Genomic DNA, 11,398 nt, shown 5'->3' on the forward strand with positions numbered 1-11,398 from the left:
GGTTGTCATCATCATCATCATCATCTTCTTCTGCATAGTTCTACTGCTAACGTGAATATTAATGCATAATGCACTGAAGTGGTTCAAATTATATTTCTTGAAATTCAATTTACCAAAGAATCAATCTTTGCTCACAAACACCACAGAGCTGTGGATCCGGATCATAGCTTTAGTAGATTACAGTTCTGACCTCATCCATATATATGCAAGGGAGTTCCGATCCACTTCGGGTTGAGGACGACCTCTAGTTGGTGTTGGTGGTCTTTGAATATTCAGCTCCTGTAGTGCAATATAACCGTATTATATATATTAATGTACATGCAGTTTGAAGGCATGCTTTAAACGCCAACGTTCATAAAGATTACCTGCATCCACGCATCATCTCCAACGGGATCGGGCGATGCCTCTGGGGAGTGAATGGGAGGTGGCAAAGGATGGATTAACTTGGGTACTACAACCAATCCTCTACCAACTACTAATATAGCTCCAGCATTGTTTGCAGTACCTGGATGCATAAACCGGATTAAGCAACCGAAAATACCCAACGAGATATGGCTTGATGTGGTTTACTCACCGCAATAGTTTGTTGCAGAAAAGAGAGTAATCAATTGACCATGAGCAAATCGCTCGAACCCATCCATTACGCATTCATGGGCCCTTATAATAAGTTGTAGCTTGTTTTTCTTACAGAAGTCCATCACACGATCAGGCTGCATATGGCAACCGAAATCATTGAAGGTTCATGTGCATGTATAATAACAGTCCAACCAGAAATGTTTAGAGTAAGAGCTCAGGACAGTTACAAGCATTATGTGAAAAATAAGATATTGGAACGCCCAACAAATTTCTAACAAGGACAAGCAAACTATAAAATCAAACGAACTCGAAATTAACACCTCTGTGCCAATTGTTATCGGTTCCTCGATCCATCAAATTTGAATTAGGTGGTCTAGTATTCCATTGTTTTGTTGCAACTTGAACAAAACGGTTCATGGAACAAGTTTCTCTGAATCCCTTGAATATTTTTGGTTTTCAATTAAAAGATTCCTAACATGATGCAAAATGTCATAATAGATCTAATAAAACGTGTACCCCGAAAGTGACAAGACTGGGCCCTCTGGCATTAGGTCTCAAACCTTCTATGCTATCATTCTCTGTTGGATCCGGCCTGAATAGGCAAAGAGAACCAAAATTAGTCTTGAGAAATATTTATATTTGACCTGGTAAATTCAGAAAATGAATACCATAGCAGGTCCATTAAAACAATGGATCCAACATCCATCGTTATTGGCCTCTCGAGTTTCTCTATCTGTTCAACTGAATGTATTGATCTTCCTATACCACCATGCATGCAGATAATTTTCTTTTCAATAAGAGCCGCAAGTGGAAGACAATTGAATAGTTGATTGAACCGTGTCCAAGCCCATATACCATCATTCTCCCCCTAAAAGTAGGCAAATAAGCACATTTTCTATGAAAAAGAAACTAATCCACGTATGAACACTCATTCAGACCATTCTCTCAACGCATTCAATGCGGAAACCAAAGAGCGCATTTATGTCAGAAGCCTCATGGTTTCCACGAATCAAGTGAACATTGTCAGGATTTTCAATCTGCATAACATAAGAAACAAGAAACTCATCTCCATTCAGAACTAGCATAAGGTTTACATCTATAGTCAAACTAAGGCTCATTGATCCAGAAGCTTACCTTAAGAGCAAGAAGCAATGTAATTGTCTCCAAGCTGTGTTATCCTCGATCAACATAGTCTCCCAAAAACAGATAATCAATGTACCTAAAATATAAAACAGAAGGATTAAGCAATTATTGGGGGGAAAACTGCAGAACCAGTGATACCATTGGAAGTAATAGTTATAGGCCTAAAGTTTCAGATATGTCAAGGAGTTATCTAACTTTAATGAGCAGGAAAACTATCAAAATTACGTAATATCTCCTGCAGTTGAAGGGAATCCATATTCATCGAATAGAAGCTTTAGATAACGATGGATGGTTCTTGCATAAAAATCTGTTCTGCAGCATAACAAAGCTCACCCACTTCATAAGAATCCAAGAAGAACCTCCTATTAGCTGGAGAGCTCCACCATGCATGCAGATCTTTCTATTGGTCTTTGTCCGTGAAGGTCGCCAAAGACCTTTATAGGAGCTTTCAACCGAAGAACTGAGGGTTCTTGCATAAAAATCTGTTCTGCAGCATAACAAAGCTCACCCACTTCATAAGAATCCAAGAAGAACCTCCTATTAGCTGGAGCTCTCCAATTACGAGGCCTAAGCAGTGTATATATAACCTGCAAGAGAAATACAAAATTAATCTACGTTTAAGAAAGCTAAAATGAAAAGAAAACAAATTCGGATGTACTTACCTTTTATGCAAGCCTTGAGGAGATTTCTGTCTAAAGAACTTTCTCCCAGAATAGGAAAGATCATTAGGAATTATCCGTTTTCAAACTGATCCAAAGATAGCTGTCGAATCATCCCACCCAGGTTCCCAACAACCTCTTTAGCAACCACAACCTGCGGAAGAAAACCATTAGAATACTGTGGTTGGACAACTAGAGAACCTTTCAAGACATATGACTTGCAATATACATACAGCTCTAAAATGAAGGCGAACATCAGCTTCATTTTCACTATCTGTTTCAGCAGAAGGTGAGTTTTCATCAGATAGAGACGTTTCCTCTGCAGGAACACTAGATGCAATCTGTGCAGCTCGCCAGAAAGCATTTGCTACCTCAGCTTCAGCAGCAGAAGCCTCCTTCAACTTCTCCATCGAATATTCGTCCATACTATAAGAGAAAGTGTCTATATTAGCATGCGCACATACATGAGAGACTGAAAGATATATAAATCATACATCATGCCCCCAGCTGAAGGGAAATCTGGAACATCATCTGAAGTTGTTTCAAATGAACTTAAATTAGGTTTGTTGAATTTGGGGTTGGAAAAGCTTAAGGGTCTGTCGGGGGTTAACATAGGATTAATGTCGGGCTGGAATGGTGAATTTTCAGCAACTAGGAAATCATCTAACAGCACATCTGCAGAAAACTAAAAAGTTAATTACATAATCTTCCAAAAAACATAAATTAATAGAGTAAATCACTCCACAACCCCTTCCGCAAAAAAAAAAAAAAAGAAGGAAAACGAAAGTGAACACATAAGATTGGATAAAAAAATTCAATTTTATAACTGTCAGTCTGCTAATGAAATCAAAAGCAAGGTAGGGCATTGTCATTCACTAAAAAGAGTTGAGATGTCATATAGGTGTGAGACAAATGTGTGCATAATTTCAGATACAAATATTTCTTTTAAGTATGCAGAGAAGCATACATTTCCTTGGTCCAAGAATCAATCTACAATGAAGTTCTCAATACCCATGAGCCAAAAGAAGACAGACCAATGTCTTCCTGTGTTCCGTTTCCCATACTGCCCATAGCAGTTCCCACTGCAGCAAACCAACAAAAGCTAATTGTCCTAGTAATGGAACTGAGAAAACACAAGGAAACTATTATTAAGGATTTCAAGCAAAAACGTAAATTTTCAAACCCGATTATTGCAACAACCTGATGAAAACAAAGGGCACGAAAAAATAATTAAATTCACAACGATAACACTCACTTACGAAGTGATTCTTAGTATTCATACATGTTAAGGTAATATATTCCAATCAAAAGCAACAAATATTAGTAGCCTCTGAGGTTCTTTTTTGTATGGCAATCCAGAAATTAGCAACCAGAGGAAAAAAGCCTATATATGATGCCTTCTTCATATGTATTTCTTCTACTTTTGCTAACTACAACTGCATTCATAATTGCAGTCAGACGTCCAAAATTAAACCTTAATGGGTCTTTTACTAGAACCTTAATTAGCCAAAACGAAACCAGTTTTCTGAGAAAATCCCATGTACACACTACTGTTCGGATAAATTTGACTATCTTTACCTCCTCTAAGACCACCATGAATGTATATTCGAACACCAATAGATGCAGCTGCATGGCGACAACGACGCATAAGTTCCAAGGAAGTATCATGTTCAGATTGTTCCTTAGTGTTCCGTGAATTAGTCACAAGCCCATTCCTGTCCAACCACTCACCAGCAGCAGTATCCAGCACTACAAAGTAGAGTGAATATAAATTAAATAGAAATACAACTCAAAATATGGTCAGATACTTCAAGATGACAAGAAAAAGCGTACCTGCAATAGCTGCCTCACCTTCTGTTTCTGTTTATTCGTACCTAATTTTCCAAGTACAATGCACTCTAGTCTCTTCCACAAAAATGAAATACGCAGCAAGGTAGATGGGATAAAGCTGGAAAATGAAATGTTCATACCATCATTTCCGCTTACAGTGACAAGATATCTCTGGGAAACCCAGAACATGACCATAGCGTGGTCCGGGACCCTGCCCTTGCACAAACGAAACCAGTTTTCTGAGAAAATCCCATGTACACACTACTGTTCGGATAAATTTTACTATCTTTACCTCCTCTAAGACCACCATGAATGTATATTCGAACACCAATAGATGCAGCTGCATGGCGACAACGACGCATAAGTTCCAAGGAAGTATCATGTTCAGATTGTTCCTTAGTGTTCCGTGAATTAGTCACAAGCCCATTCCTGTCCAACCACTCACCAGCAGCAGTATCCAGCACTACAAAGTAGAGTGAATATAAATTAAATAGAAATACAACTCAAAATATGGTCAGATACTTCAAGATGACAAGAAAAAGCGTACCTGCAATAGCTGCCTCACCTTCTGTTTCTGTTTATTCGTACCTAATTTTCCAAGTACAATGCACTCTAGTCTCTTCCACAAAAATGAAATACGCAGCAAGGTAGATGGGATAAAGCTGGAAAATGAAATGTTCATACCATCATTTCCACTTACAGTGACAAGATATCTCTGGAAAACCCAGAACATGACCATAGCGTGGTCCGGGACCCTGCCCTTGCACAACCACTCTAAACAAAGAAAACCATCAAAGGGAAATAAAAAAAGAAAAAAGAAACATATTATCATGAAACAACAACAAATTACAGTGAGAAATAGACAAAACTCGCAGAACTTGAACTCACCTATGCCACTTAAACTTATTATGAGTCAGATCAAGCACATAAAGATCATCAGTAAAATGCCCAGCTGGACCTATCCCACCCTACACAACATAAACAAATAAAGGAATATACAGAAGCAGTATTCTTTAGAGCTCACTCTGCATTGTACACACCTGAAACACGACCATGGTGCCAACAACAGCTGCCGCATGTGCAGCCCTAGGCGAAGGCGGATCGCCAGCTGGTCTTATTCTGCATAATTCAATTAAAACCATTGAAAATATCATCTAAAATATCAAACTCGAGTTAAAAAGCTAAAAAAAGAGAAGGAAAAGAATCAAGGAAATCACTTTGTCCACTTTCTGGTAAGAACATCGTAAGAATGCACTGAATTGGTAACACCAGCCAATCCTAAACACCCATTTTTTTAAATAAAACAAAGAAAGAAATAATGTATTGAACAAAAAAACTTATAAAAGGTTCCCAGAGAGAGATGCTAACTGATTCCGGGAGAAGCAGAGGAAGCGCCGCCCTCAATGGCGGTAGCACCACCGAAGAGAATAGGCCTAGGACCCTGGATCTTAGTGGCAGCGACGGCGGTAAGGGTGTGACCACATCTGGGACCAGGCGCATCCTCATCGGTGTCCCAACAAGTCTCCAACGTCAGATAAGCTGGAGCCGGGGATAGCCACGGTTTGGACCCCATCCCTCGCAACAAATATCACACCTTCAATCCTGACATCCTTCGCAATTGCATTGACGGAAGAATCCATAATCCAGATATGGGAGCTCAATGGTGGGCCCTCATTTCTTGCTGGGGACCCTCCTTTTTGTCCTATTTTTTTCGAGGAATTCAATCTAATAAATGGTTGTTTGCGTGGGAAAGAACCGTGGTACGATGTTTTTCTTTCTTTTCTTCTGTTTTTTTTAGAAATTAAATTTGAACGTAAGTGACTACCTTCTTACAAGAATGCTGGAGAGTTCTGAAAATTTAAGACCTATGCGGCTTGTTGATATATATAATATAATTTAATCAATATATATAGAGTATACTACTCTCGTGTTTTGTTTTGGAAAAATAATTTAAGTTATTTTAATAAATCATTATTTCATATATTGATCGTATAAAAATATTGTCATCTTGCCATGTGCTTTTAATTATATATGAAAAAAATTCTAAAACTATTATATTAAAAATATTGTTTTAAAAAATAAAAATGCGTGTTGACATAACAACCCGTTTATAAAATGATTTTTTATACTGCCAATATAGGTGGTAATAATCATTTTTTGTATGTATAATGCATTGATTATATTTGACTTAATTATTATTTTGGTTCTCAATTTATAATTAAATTATCAGTTTGATATTTATATATTATCGCTTTATCTATCATTTTACTTGTTAAAAAATTAACCTGATCATTAAATGTCATGTATGATAAAATCTTAAAAAAACAAAAATTATTTAAAAATAAAAAACCCTAAAGATGTTAAGAAATTTAAAATCTAATAAAAAATAAAATTAGTGTTTTGAATTTAGATTTTTTTTCATTTATTTTCTAAAAGTTAAAAAACATGAATTAGACTCAATCTGCCTGTAAAAAACATCACCTCCTCATTGTATTCAGAATTAGACTATGGCACGTGTCTGCCATCGTAAAAACACGTGAATTAATTGATCAGGGACGAGTACTTGTAAACTTGACATGGACTTGGCTTTGATCGGAGTAATGTGTCAACTTTCTTTAATATTCCAATGATGTTTTTCTTTCAAGTTATTTCATAATCAGCCGTTAAACGAATGCACATCTTTTTACTTCGGGAGGATGACCAATTTGGGGAGACCAGGTGTTGCATCATGTGGAAGCATAAAAAAACCCAACTACTATAATCACATGACATCATACATAAAAGTAGGAGAAACCATCAATCTAGTTCTACTACACGAATACAAAAGTTATTATGTCACCATACATAATTGTCATACAGGGATGATCACATTACTTGGGAGATTGGTCTTTTGGCTGAAGATAAGAATTAACATGTTTTAAACAACACACACAATCTAAATTCTTCTCTTTCTCCCGAGTCATGCATGGAAACTATAAATTGCATTTCATACCTCACATATCTGAAGCAGTTAAATTATCCGTAGCTCCTACAGAAGATCCCATCTGAGTCATGTTCTACTGTCTTGAGACTCGTAATGACCTCAACTTGGCAGCAGACTTAAGTGAATGTATCAAAGGAGCATTATCCTCTTCCTCGTCTTCCTCAACCTGCGCATCTTCTTGGTTGGATGTATTAATTGAATCCTCTTCTTCACTTGAATTATGATCATCAAAAAGTCTCCTACCCTCGATATTTCGCCGCTTCCTAGGACGACCCCTCCGTCTTGCAGTAGTATGTTCCTTCTCATCTGCAAAACAACAGCATAATTAGCTTTTACCTTAAAATCCAAAGAAAAAGACCCAATGCTCAACAATGCTGATATTTTATTAGAAGAAAACATCAATGCTTGGAACCACATGTTAAGTGGTTGTTATCCTACGTTTGTGAAGTATTGTTTTCTTGTGGCCTTGTATTAAAGTTAGATGGCTCCACCTATGAGCAAATTTATACTTCGCATAAAAAAAGGCAACAGAATGATTGAAATGAGACTCATTAGCACCTTGAATACCGTCATTCTTTGCACACTTCTCCTGTAAACTATCATAAAATATATTATAGGGGCGCCACCCACTTGGATCCTCTTCTGTATTTACATTCTCTGTCCTCCTCTCGATATCTTTCGGGCTATAAAACAATTAGGTATTAGGTAATGCACAATGGTTGGTCCCTGTTTAAAGAATGAAATAGAATGGTTTACATTAGATCAGAGAAATTCTTACATGTCTCGGATGTCAGGAGGAGGAAGTCTTGATGCAAAATGCAGTACAGAAGCTTCCAGAAAAGACGGCTGTTCAGGGCATCTTGAAAGGCATACTCAGTGCCTTCCTTAACATCTTTAAAATCACAGGTCTGTGCTTGTTCCAAGCAGCACCGATGAATATTCCAGCAAGCCAAGAAGCCAAGTTCTTATACTCCTGGAAAGTCTTACTTTTCAAGGATTCATCATCACTTTCGGATAGTGTCGATTGTAAGCCTGGTGAGAAGAAAACGTGAACCATTAAAAGGGATGCACAAACAGGCAGAAAGATAACAACGTTTCCATCACATTTCAGTTTTAGAATTGCCAAAGAATATGCTCCTACCCTTCTATAATCAACATGCCACTCCTACAAATTCCGAAGAATAAATCTCTGATTTAAGAGGACAACACTAAAAACTCCAAATAATAGCTTAACTGGTTTAGTTCCACTTTAATTATTTTCAATAAGCATGACAAACGTATTCTTAATCTTAAAATAGAGCAAATTAGGAAATTTCAATCACATATTATTTTGCACTCTGTCTATGTAAATATAGTATCAAACAACCTATCTAAAAAGCCCTTCCAGTTTTCACCCAACAAGTAGCAGGCCTTTGATTTTTGCCTCATGTCTATGCTTTACTTGTCTGTTTTGATGCTGAACCATAGGGCCATTAGGCATATAAGGTAATGCATAACATGTGATAGAAAATAAACAAAAAAACCCAGCGGAAAATTAGCATGCAAGTAAATATTTTTCAAAAGACATGTTGAAATTAACCAAGTCAGCAAAAAAGAAAGAAATTGTAGGTTAGCAGATGAGATGCGGTATCATTGACTAAATTTCACCAAAATATCTGAAGCAAAGAATTCTACCCTCTTCAAAGCTTCTAGAAAGATTACAGAGACGTTATAATCTTTTTTCTTCAGAACTGTGATCAGATTCTTCACAATCTCTGCAATGCCAGCACCATGCATCACAAAATGAGAAATTATCTCAGGAGCAAGATAATCCTGCAGTAAAGAATCGTCACTTCTCTAAATTAAGAAAAGATATGTATTGCTAGCAAAATTTTAAGCAGACTTTCAGAAATCATAAGAATAATTTGAAACAACAAAATTTGCGCTGAATGCAAGAAAAATACATCAAATTCTGCAGCACACTGTTACCTTTGGGACTGTATCACTATCAATCAACTTTGCAGCAGCAAGCATGACTTTGTCTCTAATTTCACTCCTCAATATACTCTTTATTAACATCTTCATCTTCTGTCTCATCTGAATATATACATGCAAGGTTTAACTAAAATTAGCAAATAAACAGCAGTATGAAGTTTTAATGAATTCTCATCAAAGTATGCAACCAACATCTAAAGAGTGCAGCAAATGATAGGCAGAAAGAAGATAAGAGTTACTTGCTCCAATTGGTTTCACCTGGATGGTAACAGCCCCATTAGCAGCAAGTTAAGTATTTCAAAGATTGAGCTCAGAAGAGGAAATGAAAGAAATTGCCACCAGAAATTTTGAGCAGCTTCTCACAAAGGGTCCAAAACTTCTGAAGAATAGGAGCATCAGCACAATATCCTAATCTTTCAAGCTTTGTTGACCAAAAAACTGTCTTCCTAAACAGAAACCAGATATCTGCTAGTATAATACAAACCTGGGTCATTGCATAAACTTCATTAGATAAGACAGTCTTAGGGATTAATCAAATTCATATATCAAGCAAAAGGATTACCCAGCAGGCTTGCTGATTTCCTGAATTGCTCCCTTCCCTGATTTCAGGAGGAGTATTAAGAAAATACTCAAGTTCCCCCAACAAGGTACCACGTCTAGACAGGAGAGAGAATAAGGCTCCTTCAGAGACAACAGTTTCACTGTTTACTATAGAGTGAAAAGACCAGGCTACATCGATTGACATATTCAGCAGCAGAAAACTAACAACCTAAACGAGAGAGCAGTCATTAGGAACAAATGCTAGGGATACAAAAAATGCAAAACAATTTTTAAAATTTGCTCATCTAACTTACTTCATTGTCCAAGTTTCTGAAGCTGTGCAAGATTGTAATACAATCTCCATAAAATTCCTCAATTGATACAGGCCTTAACAATTGAAGCTCGTACAACCTTTTTAAATTCACGAGAAGAGAATACTCATCCTCCCCATCCTGTAAATTTAAAACTTGTCAACCTTATATATTTGGTGATTAATGTCACAATCAAGAACAAAAGGATCAGAAGGAAACATACAATCACTTCTTTAGTTGCAGATTTAAGCTTATCAAGAAGCTCATCCTCAAGCTCCTTTAGTTTGTTACGAGAAAAATCTTGCAGCTCTCCTTGACTCTCAGTGGAACATAATACAATAGCCTTCACACAAGATCTCAATGCATCCTTCTACCGTGCTTGAAAAATGCATCTTTGATGAGAAGAAGAGTATTTCTGAAATTCTGAAAGGGAAAACACATCACTTGGTGCTTAATTATTACACAATAACAAGCAACTTTATTACCTACCTGCTCCTGTCTCTTCAGAGAATAAAACTCCAGGTTCATATATAAAATAATCTCGACCAATGATGAAATTTTAGCCTTGTCAGCCATGAATTTACGAAGAAGTAATGGGTAGTTCTACATCATGGCAACAGTTAAATCCCGCCTATTGTTTTCAAACATTTCCTGACATTTAAGAAAAGGACAAATTGAGCTTTAGTCTTCTTTCTGAGCAGAGAAATCACCAACTAGTAATGCAAAATAAAACATAAAATTGTAAACAAATCCTTATATGAGATGAGGAATCAGAATAAGAAATTAGTTACTTTCTGGACTTTATTGAAATATTGCTTCCGATTATCAGAAGCAGGCACAATCCTCTCTCCAACAGCCTTTCTGACAGAAGCAAAAAGAAGACTAGTCAGGTTTGTTGCATCTGCATCGGTTAGCTCTATTAATGGGTTCTCATCCAATAGCATGGAAATGATACACTTCCAATCCTGCAAGGAAAAAACAAATCAAGGGGCCATTAGCATTTTAAAAGATCAAAATAGAATACCTCAAACATTCACATGCACCACAAGGACAAAAAATACCCTTGGAACATATAAATTTGTACAGATGAGACTTTCTGGAACTTAGATTTCTTTGTTTATTAAATCATAAGTGCTACTTCCTTTTTCTTCCTCGTGAACATTGAATGCAACAAATACTCTACCCGACAGACCTTATTGCTTCTCAACCCCAACCTCATGATGGCATTACTTGTAACACCCCAATTTAGGGGCTAAATTATTGAAATTATAAAATATTGGATTTAATTGGTATTTCGAAAGAAACAGTGGATTAAATTGTAAAATTTCAAAGTTGACAGATGATTTTATAAAGTGTAGGAAATTCAGTGGCTAAACCTATGA

The 11,398-nt window shown here is 36.7% G+C and overlaps 2 long non-coding RNA genes and 1 pseudogene across 2 annotated transcripts; all 3 read right to left on the reverse strand.

The window, feature by feature from the left end:
- On the reverse strand, positions 1-5,957 carry LOC120143643 (annotated as a pseudogene).
- A 1,125-nt stretch (positions 5,958-7,082) lies between these two features.
- Positions 7,083-9,646, reverse strand: LOC120143672. The gene is made up of 6 exons (XR_005517965.1): positions 9,505-9,646; positions 9,160-9,267; positions 8,866-9,003; positions 7,970-8,223; positions 7,750-7,874; positions 7,083-7,497 (listed from the first exon to the last, which is right to left on the reverse strand). It is a non-coding gene; the product is annotated as an uncharacterized LOC120143672 (long non-coding RNA).
- Positions 9,647-9,827: 181 nt separating this feature from the next.
- On the reverse strand, positions 9,828-10,938 carry LOC120143671. Its single transcript, XR_005517964.1, has 5 exons — positions 10,808-10,938; positions 10,506-10,667; positions 10,240-10,439; positions 10,020-10,157; positions 9,828-9,934 (listed from the first exon to the last, which is right to left on the reverse strand). It is a non-coding gene; the product is annotated as an uncharacterized LOC120143671 (long non-coding RNA).
- Positions 10,939-11,398: the final 460 nt, after the last annotated feature.

This window comes from Hibiscus syriacus, unplaced genomic scaffold, assembly GCF_006381635.1.
Source record: "Hibiscus syriacus cultivar Baekdansim isolate YM2019G1 unplaced genomic scaffold, ASM638163v2 tig00110860_pilon, whole genome shotgun sequence".
Classification (NCBI taxonomy): Eukaryota; Viridiplantae; Streptophyta; class Magnoliopsida; order Malvales; family Malvaceae; genus Hibiscus; species Hibiscus syriacus.